General features: G+C 33.2%; 1 long non-coding RNA gene across 1 annotated transcript in view; it reads right to left on the bottom strand.

Moving 5' to 3' along the window:
• The window catches only part of LOC108368997 (uncharacterized), a 21,075-nt gene extending 13,950 nt beyond the window's left edge, over nt 1–7,125 (bottom strand). Inside the window, exon 1 of the long non-coding RNA XR_001848445.1 lies at nt 7,115–7,125. This is a non-coding gene — a long non-coding RNA (uncharacterized LOC108368997). The remainder of the gene's footprint in view (nt 1–7,114) is intronic.
• Between the last annotated feature and the right edge of the window lie 815 nt (nt 7,126–7,940).

Genomic DNA, 7,940 nt, shown 5'->3' with positions numbered 1-7,940 from the left:
AAAGGCACTAGAAGGCAAAATAAGGCACTAAATAAAGAAAAAACCAAAAAATAATCAAAAAATACATTTATTTTAGAAATGTTTATTTTACAAGTAAAAAGAGAATAACTATGAACTAGTTTCATTATGGCTGCATTTCTTTATTCATTCTGAATGTTTGGAATAAACTTTTTTGTTTACTTATTCTTTAGAACGTTCCTGATGATATGTTAACGTATATTTCAAACGCATTCTGTTTATTCCGGTTGTGAAATGGGATTATCCGGAATGTATAAAGAAACGCAGCCAATATGAAAAATTTGTACTTTGAATCTTTGACTATTTTATCCTTTCGAGTTTCTAACTCATAAACCTTTAATCTGTATAGTTGTAGTAACACTAAATCACAAGATGCATTTTGAAGTTTTCTGGCAGCATTTTTATTAGATGTTCGCGAAGAAAAGCCTTGAATGTACTAAACGTGCGCTCTACGTGAGTGATACAAGTGGCGCCCAATTTAAATATGGAACGTTTAACACTTTCATAATATCAGGAATAAGGGCTTGCCCTTTACAATTAAAGTTAGTAAAGGCGAGAATCTTAAAAAAGGCAACTTCAGATGTGTATGTATGTGGAATCAGGGAAAGCTAAATCGTGGTCATTCTTAATCGAATATACTCTCTCTCTTTAGCAGAAAAAATGCAATTTCCATAAAATCCGTTCCCTGATTATTACAAACATATGGGCAAAATTTCGGAGTTATATATGCATCGGTGCACTTTTTATTGCATTTTTAAGACATTTTTGACATTTTTCCAAAAAAAGGTATGGGGCTGTACCACTGTGCGACGTTGAACACTTGAACAATCCCAATAAAAAAAATTATTAGACATAAAATTTACATACTTATAGTTGACTGATGAAGCTAGAACCATACAGTTGCGTGTGAACTCTAAAAAAATGGACTTGATCAGATTATTTTAACACATTCCAAGCTTAACCTAAAAATATCTTAAAAATACCACAAATGTTATCATTATTATATAAGGTTATGTTAAAAGTCGCAAATATGAGCCAATTGTTAGTTGCTTCTGTACTCGCTTTCTAGTCAACACGTTCCGCGCATGGGCGGTGAGCGTGCATGGTTCACGATGCGTGCGCGCTGCTGTAAGTCAAAAAAAGAAAAGATCGAACAATTTTTTTTTCAAAAAAATCTCAGAATCCCTTTCACATCTATAACCCTCTCTACCCACAAATTTTCACGCAAAAATTCGAACTTGACTGAAATCCGAGGTCCAGTTGAGAAATTTTCACCCAACTGTTAACGGTTTCGATTGTTTTTATGATTTTTAATTTTTGTCGCTTAAAATTAATAATTACTATTGAGTTTTATTTTTTCGCTCATAGATAATAATTATGATTAAGTTTTATTTTTCCGCTTAAAAATAATGATTATTTATAAAATTCAAAGGTTCATAAAGACGCAACCAACTTTAAATTTGGCCTGCGAATTTTAGGACTTATTCCTTTTATTAGGGTGTCGCTACCTCTGAAAAGGATACGTCGGAAATTACGCTGGTATAGCTTTTGATTTTTTTGAATAATCGTTATTCTTAATTGAAAAAATAAAACTCAAATATTAATTATTTTCTTTTTTATCTTTATTGGCTAAACTCGAAAAAAAATCATTGTCGGCATAGTTAAAACTGTTTTACGACGATTACAACTTGTTGATTTTTTTGGTTAAAAACCAAGGTTCGGTAGCCAGTTGGCAACGCAAATGAAAAAGAAATTTGTATTACGAATAGCAACTATCGTCAGTCGCTGTAGAGTTATCGATAATCGAAATTTTACAGTACGGCAACCAGCAAGTGGTAGTAAACAAGCTGTGCTCGTAAAATGAAATTATGAAAATAAAAAGTTTTAAATAAAAGTTCAGTGAACTATTTTTTGAAGAGGGGGAGTAGCGCATGAACCAGCCGACATTTAAAGGATAATTCCAATCGTCTAGACTCTAGAGCTACTTCCTGCACTGTAAGCAACAGTTAATGCTTTGANGTAAACAAGCTGTGCTCGTAAAATGAAATTATGAAAATAAAAAGTTTTAAATAAAAGTTCAGTGAATTATTTTTTGAAGAGGGGGAGTAGCGCATGAACCAGCCGACATTTAAGGGATAATTCCAATCGTCTAGACTCTAGAGCTACTTCCTGCACTGTAAGCAACAGTTAATGCTTTGAAGGTTTTTCATTTATTATCTGTTTCTGTTTAGATGGAAAGCATATTCCAAACTTCCAAAAGAAGCTGTAGCATGATGTTTAATACTAGGGATGTTAATGGTAAAAACACATCGATGTATTTCTTCAACTCAATTCATGGAAATGTATCGAATTGCATAGGACTTTTCAGATATCATTTAACAGCAAAATATCCCGTTACCAAAAGAGTACAAAATTTCAAATTAATTACCGTAATTGAACCAATTATGTTTCCAACGGAATTTTATGGAGCCATTTTAATTTTCACTTCAAACTCATTTCTCTTTTTTGCACAATTGAAAAACTGCAATGACTGTTCGATGTGCTAGAGATGTCAGTTTTCAAAAAACATCGATGTATCGATACATCGACTATTTATACATCGAGTGGAAAATATCTGATGCATCGAATCAAAATATCGATATTTTCAATGCTTTCCCGACATCCCTAGATAATATACAGAAGAACGAATTCGTTCAACTTCAATACCTCCGCTCCTTAAATGCTTCCGCAGCTCTTAGATATTTCGCAAAAGGAAGTCCCACGGCGATGACTTCAATTTTGAATATGTCGGTAGTTTTGAAAGAGGTGCCTGAATTGATAGAGGAACAAATTTTCAATCAGTGTTCGCTTTTGTTTTACCAAAAGCGCGTACTCCACGAGACTAAAATTTCAAGTTATTGTTTTGTTGTTATTTTTACAATATTCTGTAAATGCAAACTACATTGCAAAATGTTAATATCGTTGAAACTATTAAAAACTAAAATATTTGACAGTGTTTTCAATTTTCGTTACTAAATATGCTCAAGAACCTTTCCAGCAACCATCAAAATGTAGTTGCCTGAATACACACTTTGCGGCAACTGCAGTTGCCAGTTGAGAGTTGCCAGTTGCCATCTGTAAAATCGTTTCGGCAACTAGCAACGCAACTGACGTTTGATTGCTATCGATAATTAATCCATTAAAAAATAATGATTATTTTCCGTCCCTACTATCTAATCCCGAGAAGGCAGAACGTTTGTACACATGTATATTATGGCGTTGTTAATTGACTTGATTGGAAAAAAACTGCAATATTTTATTAGCCACATATACACACAAACATACTTATGCGTGTACTAGGGATGTTAATTTTTCGGCTTTTTCCGATCCCGGGATTTTCGGGAAGGCGTTGTCGCAATCCCGGGATTCCGGGATTAGTCCCGGGATTTAGATATTCATTACTTTTCAACAACTTGAATCGAAAAAATTGCTTCTATGCTGTTTGAGAAGCTCTCCTACCATGAAATACATAATAAATAAATGGGTTTGAAACCTACTTTTTTATTTAAAGTGGCGTTTTTATTTTTTTTCTGTGACTGCTGGATTTATTTTGAAGGACTTTGTAATTTCAAAGATATGACTAATCCCAAANTCTGTGACTGCTGGATTTATTTTGAAGGACTTTGTAATTTCAAAGATATGACTAATCCCAAAAATTATTTAAAAAATTCAATGCAATTTAGAATAAAAAATATGGGTAACAAATGCAATACGAAATTTCTTTAGAACTTAAAAAATTTAAATTTTTTGGACTCACAAAAACGAATAGGTAATTTTTTACCTGACAAAGTTAGAAGAACGAAATTCGAGGATGCTATCGAGTTTATATAAGCCCTTAACATATAATTTTTTCAAAAACAAATATTGCCAAATTTCNATTTAGAATAAAAAATATGGGTAACAAATGCAATACGAAATTTCTTTAGAATTTAAAAAATTTAAATTTTTTGGATTCACAAAAACGAATAGGTAATTTTTTACCTGACAAAGTTAGAAGAACGAAATTCGAGGATGCTATCGAGTTTTTATAAGCCCTTAACATATAATTTTTTCAAAAACAAATATTGCCAAATTTCAAGGATGAAATTTCAAAATGATATTTTCAATATTTACCAGCCCTTCTCCACCAGAAACTTGGATCTATTTAAATTCTACAGGCTCTCCTCATTAATTTTATAGCCATACTTCTTCTCTTAGCACATTTCTCTGAATTTTTTAAATAATTTTTGAATTACTGACGTCAAAGTGAAAAACTAAAAATGCAATTTTACTATATTTGGTCCATGGTTTCGCGAATATATTTATATTTGTGTATAAAATTTACTATCGTGCGGTGTTAGGGGCTGTCCATATATTACGTAAGACCTTTGTGGGGGAGTGCGGGTCTAGAATTTTCTTACTTTTTCTTTTATGGGGGGAGGGGGCGTCCCGTAGATTCTTACGTAATATTATTTTTCTTGTATTCTTATTCAAAATTGTTCTTTATAAAATAAAATTAAAGTACTAAATTGCATTGAAATGAAAAATATACATTAAATACGGAGGATATTACAATTTTTTACAACTTTTGCTTTAATATTTCTATTTTTCTAAAAAAAAACGTTACTCTTCGGTGTCTATTATAACCGAAAAATGCAGCTCGAACACAAACAGGCGAAAACTCCCTTACGTAATATATGGACAGCCCCTAAGCATTCACAAAAAGCTTCACTTGATCTTTTCTGAGCCTCAGCGTCGAAGAGCAAAGAGGATAATTTCACGACGCGGGCGAGAGCTATTGTGTGTCATCACAGAAAATGAAACAGAGGATATTGTTGAGTGGGTGAATCAAGAAGAAATTTCAGTGCACTGTGAAAATGAAATACCTTTGAGTGAAAAAGAAGTACGAGTTATCCCTGTGGCTACTCCTCTTTCAGATTGGCTGGCTGGACCGTGGGCCAAAGAAACCGACAACAAAGAATGACTAGTATAACTATGTAATGAAGTTTTTAAGACTTACTAGGCATACATCCTAAATTTGTTTGATGGAATTATATAGTAAATATTTTCTAATGTTTAATTGAAAAAACATGTCTAGGGGATTTTTAACCTTACGTAAGATCTGCAGCGGGGGAGGGGGATTAATTAAATCTTACAATTTATTACGTGAGGGGAGTTCAAAACAGGCGAAAACTCCCTTACGTAATTTATGGACAGCCCCTTATATGTATAATGAGCTACACGTTTATAAAAATATTAATTATTAAATAAAAACAGAAATATAGCCAATACTGGTCAAGAAAAGGAGTTTATATTATTGCCATCAGTGAAAATTTCAAATCCCGAAAATCCTGGGATTACTTGCCATGAATCCCGGGATTTTTGAGACCTTAAAAAGTCCGGGATCCCGAGATTAACATTCCGAGCGTGTACATATGTACATACTAGGGATGTTTCGAATGTCATATTTTTCACATTCGCGAGTGCGAATGCGAATGGGAATGTTCGGGATGCGAATGTAAATATAGGGAATAACATTAAATCAATCATTATAATCAACTTAGTCATCGTTTTTATTACTAAAATTTTTTTTAAATTATTAGAACATTGAACGAGTGCTTAACCTATGCATGTAGTAGTCGAAGTTTAAAAGGGGCATATTATATTTTAAATAAGTAATTTTGCTGCTTTTTCTCCCATGAGGCGATTTCTTAGAGGCTCGTATATATGGCCGGCTGCACTGAACAATTGCTCACTTGGAACGCTGGCGGGTGGAGCGCTCAAATATTTGCGGGCCAGATCTGTCAATTTGTCGTATTTCGGTTTAGTTTTAAACCAATCGAGAGGATTTTCATCGAGATGAGCTCGTTTTTCTTTAAGATAAGCATTCAATTGAGCTTTAAATGTGAACATTTTTTAATGTTTCCAGATTCTACATCCTTCGCTTTCGCTGGAGGAATATAAATTATATCTAGGTTGCTTATAAGACTTTTAGCAGTACTTGTTGTATGCCCATCAATGTTGCTTGATATACTACTTAACCGTTTAGCGCCGAAGCTAAAAGCCGGTTATTGTCCGCACCCTGATTAGACAGACTTACCGCCCAATTCTGTGTTTTCTTGATTAATTATATGTAAAGAAATTTTTTCAAGTTTTTTATCAAGTAAAAGCTCCCATCGCATTCTGTGTCAATATTTATTAAATAAAAAACTCTACGATTTCCACAAGAGGGGAACTGATTTCATTGTCACATATGAAAAATATGAATTTAAAAGCAAAACAGCTTTTGACTGCCGTAGCCGAGTAGGTAGAGATGTCGGCTATAAATTCTGTGTGTCGCAGGCGCAGTGTTTAAATGATAGAAACAAATTGTTTAATAAACAAAATTTATAATTTTCATATGAAATTTCAAGTTGTAAACACTTGTCAGTAGCATTTCCAATCTTGATCATTTATCAAATCAAGAAAAGAGCTTCTGAAGGTATTGGCCCAATGCACGCTTGCTTTGCTTGCTTGGCTTTGAGAACTGTCAAACAATTTTTAAAATCTACTAAAATGTATGAAAGTTGGCCTAGTGGCAGCTTTACTTCACTTCCTTCAAAGTAAAGCAAAGCAAACTAAAGTAAGCAAAGCAAGCAAAGCAAGCGTGCATTGGGCCAATACCTTGATTTCTGTGTTAGAATTTCAATTCTTGATAAATAATAAAAAACTTACAAATTATAGAAGTGTTGTATTTATCAAGTGCACAGAATCGGGCTGTTAGAGCCATTTCGACAATATTAGGGTGATGCGAATGTCGAATGCGAATGTGTAAAATGATGAGAATCATTCGCATAACGAATGCGAATGCATATATTCGCAACATCCCTGGTACATAGAATGTGTATACATATGTATACATACATACATATGTACGTGTGTTCACATTTTTAGTAATTAACTCTATATTTTTAATAGATAACTCAGTTGTCCTACTAGTTTTAGCATGTAACAACGTCCAATTATTAACTTATTCGATTATAAATTGTGGATAAGAAAATTCAATAATATGATTTATATTTTTAAAATGTTTATCAACTGCAATTAATACAGCTATTAAAATTGCCATGACTGCGTGACTTTTATAAAAAAAAAACCGAAGCAGTAGACAAATTGCGCTCCCTAATCTAAAACATTGCGGTCATAAATAAAATATAATACATTTTTAGCGCACACATTGGACACCGTCTTCAAAAGAGTCACAACTTAAAAATTTACAAAGACCTTTTATTTACCTTTTAGCAAAAGCTGGAGCAAATTTTTGTTATAATTTGTTTAAAAAAAACCTAAGGTAAAGTCACCTTAGCCCATATGATTATCATGTGCTTAGAAATAGTTTTTCGCATTTTCTGACGCACGTGTAATTTTGAGTTGCGACGCTTTTGAAGACGGTGTGCGACATGTTTAGTAAGGGCCGGTTGTTCAATGTCTGGTTAACACAAATCGGAGGTAGAAGCTCCGGTTAAATACAACGACTACTTTATCGATCACATGTTATATGCATGATGTCGAAATCGTCGATTATTAACATAATTATGTTTAACTGGGAGATAGTGATACCAGACTTTGAAGAACCGGCTCTAAGTGTGGCTTGGTATTAAGTTATGAGAAGTTTTTTCATGGAAGAAATGCACTTGTGCTTTTGCCCAGAGATGTTAAGTATTTCAAATACAAGTATTTAAAATACACAAACAAAATACAAAACATGTATTTGTACTTTGTATTTTGAAATACTTTTTTCCACTCTTCATTATTCGTCATATCATATATATCGGTGGCTGAGTGGAAGATCGACCTATCGACCTAGAGTTTTATTGAAAACACCCTATCTCAGAATTCGGTTCAAAAACGCCCTATCTCAAACG

This window comes from Rhagoletis zephyria, unplaced genomic scaffold (assembly GCF_001687245.7).
Source record: "Rhagoletis zephyria isolate East Lansing unplaced genomic scaffold, Rhagoletis_zephyria_1.1 Rzeph_scaffold_03452, whole genome shotgun sequence".
NCBI lineage: Eukaryota > Metazoa > Arthropoda > Insecta > Diptera > Tephritidae > Rhagoletis > Rhagoletis zephyria.
This window is presented reverse-complemented; position numbering and strand designations above follow the sequence as displayed.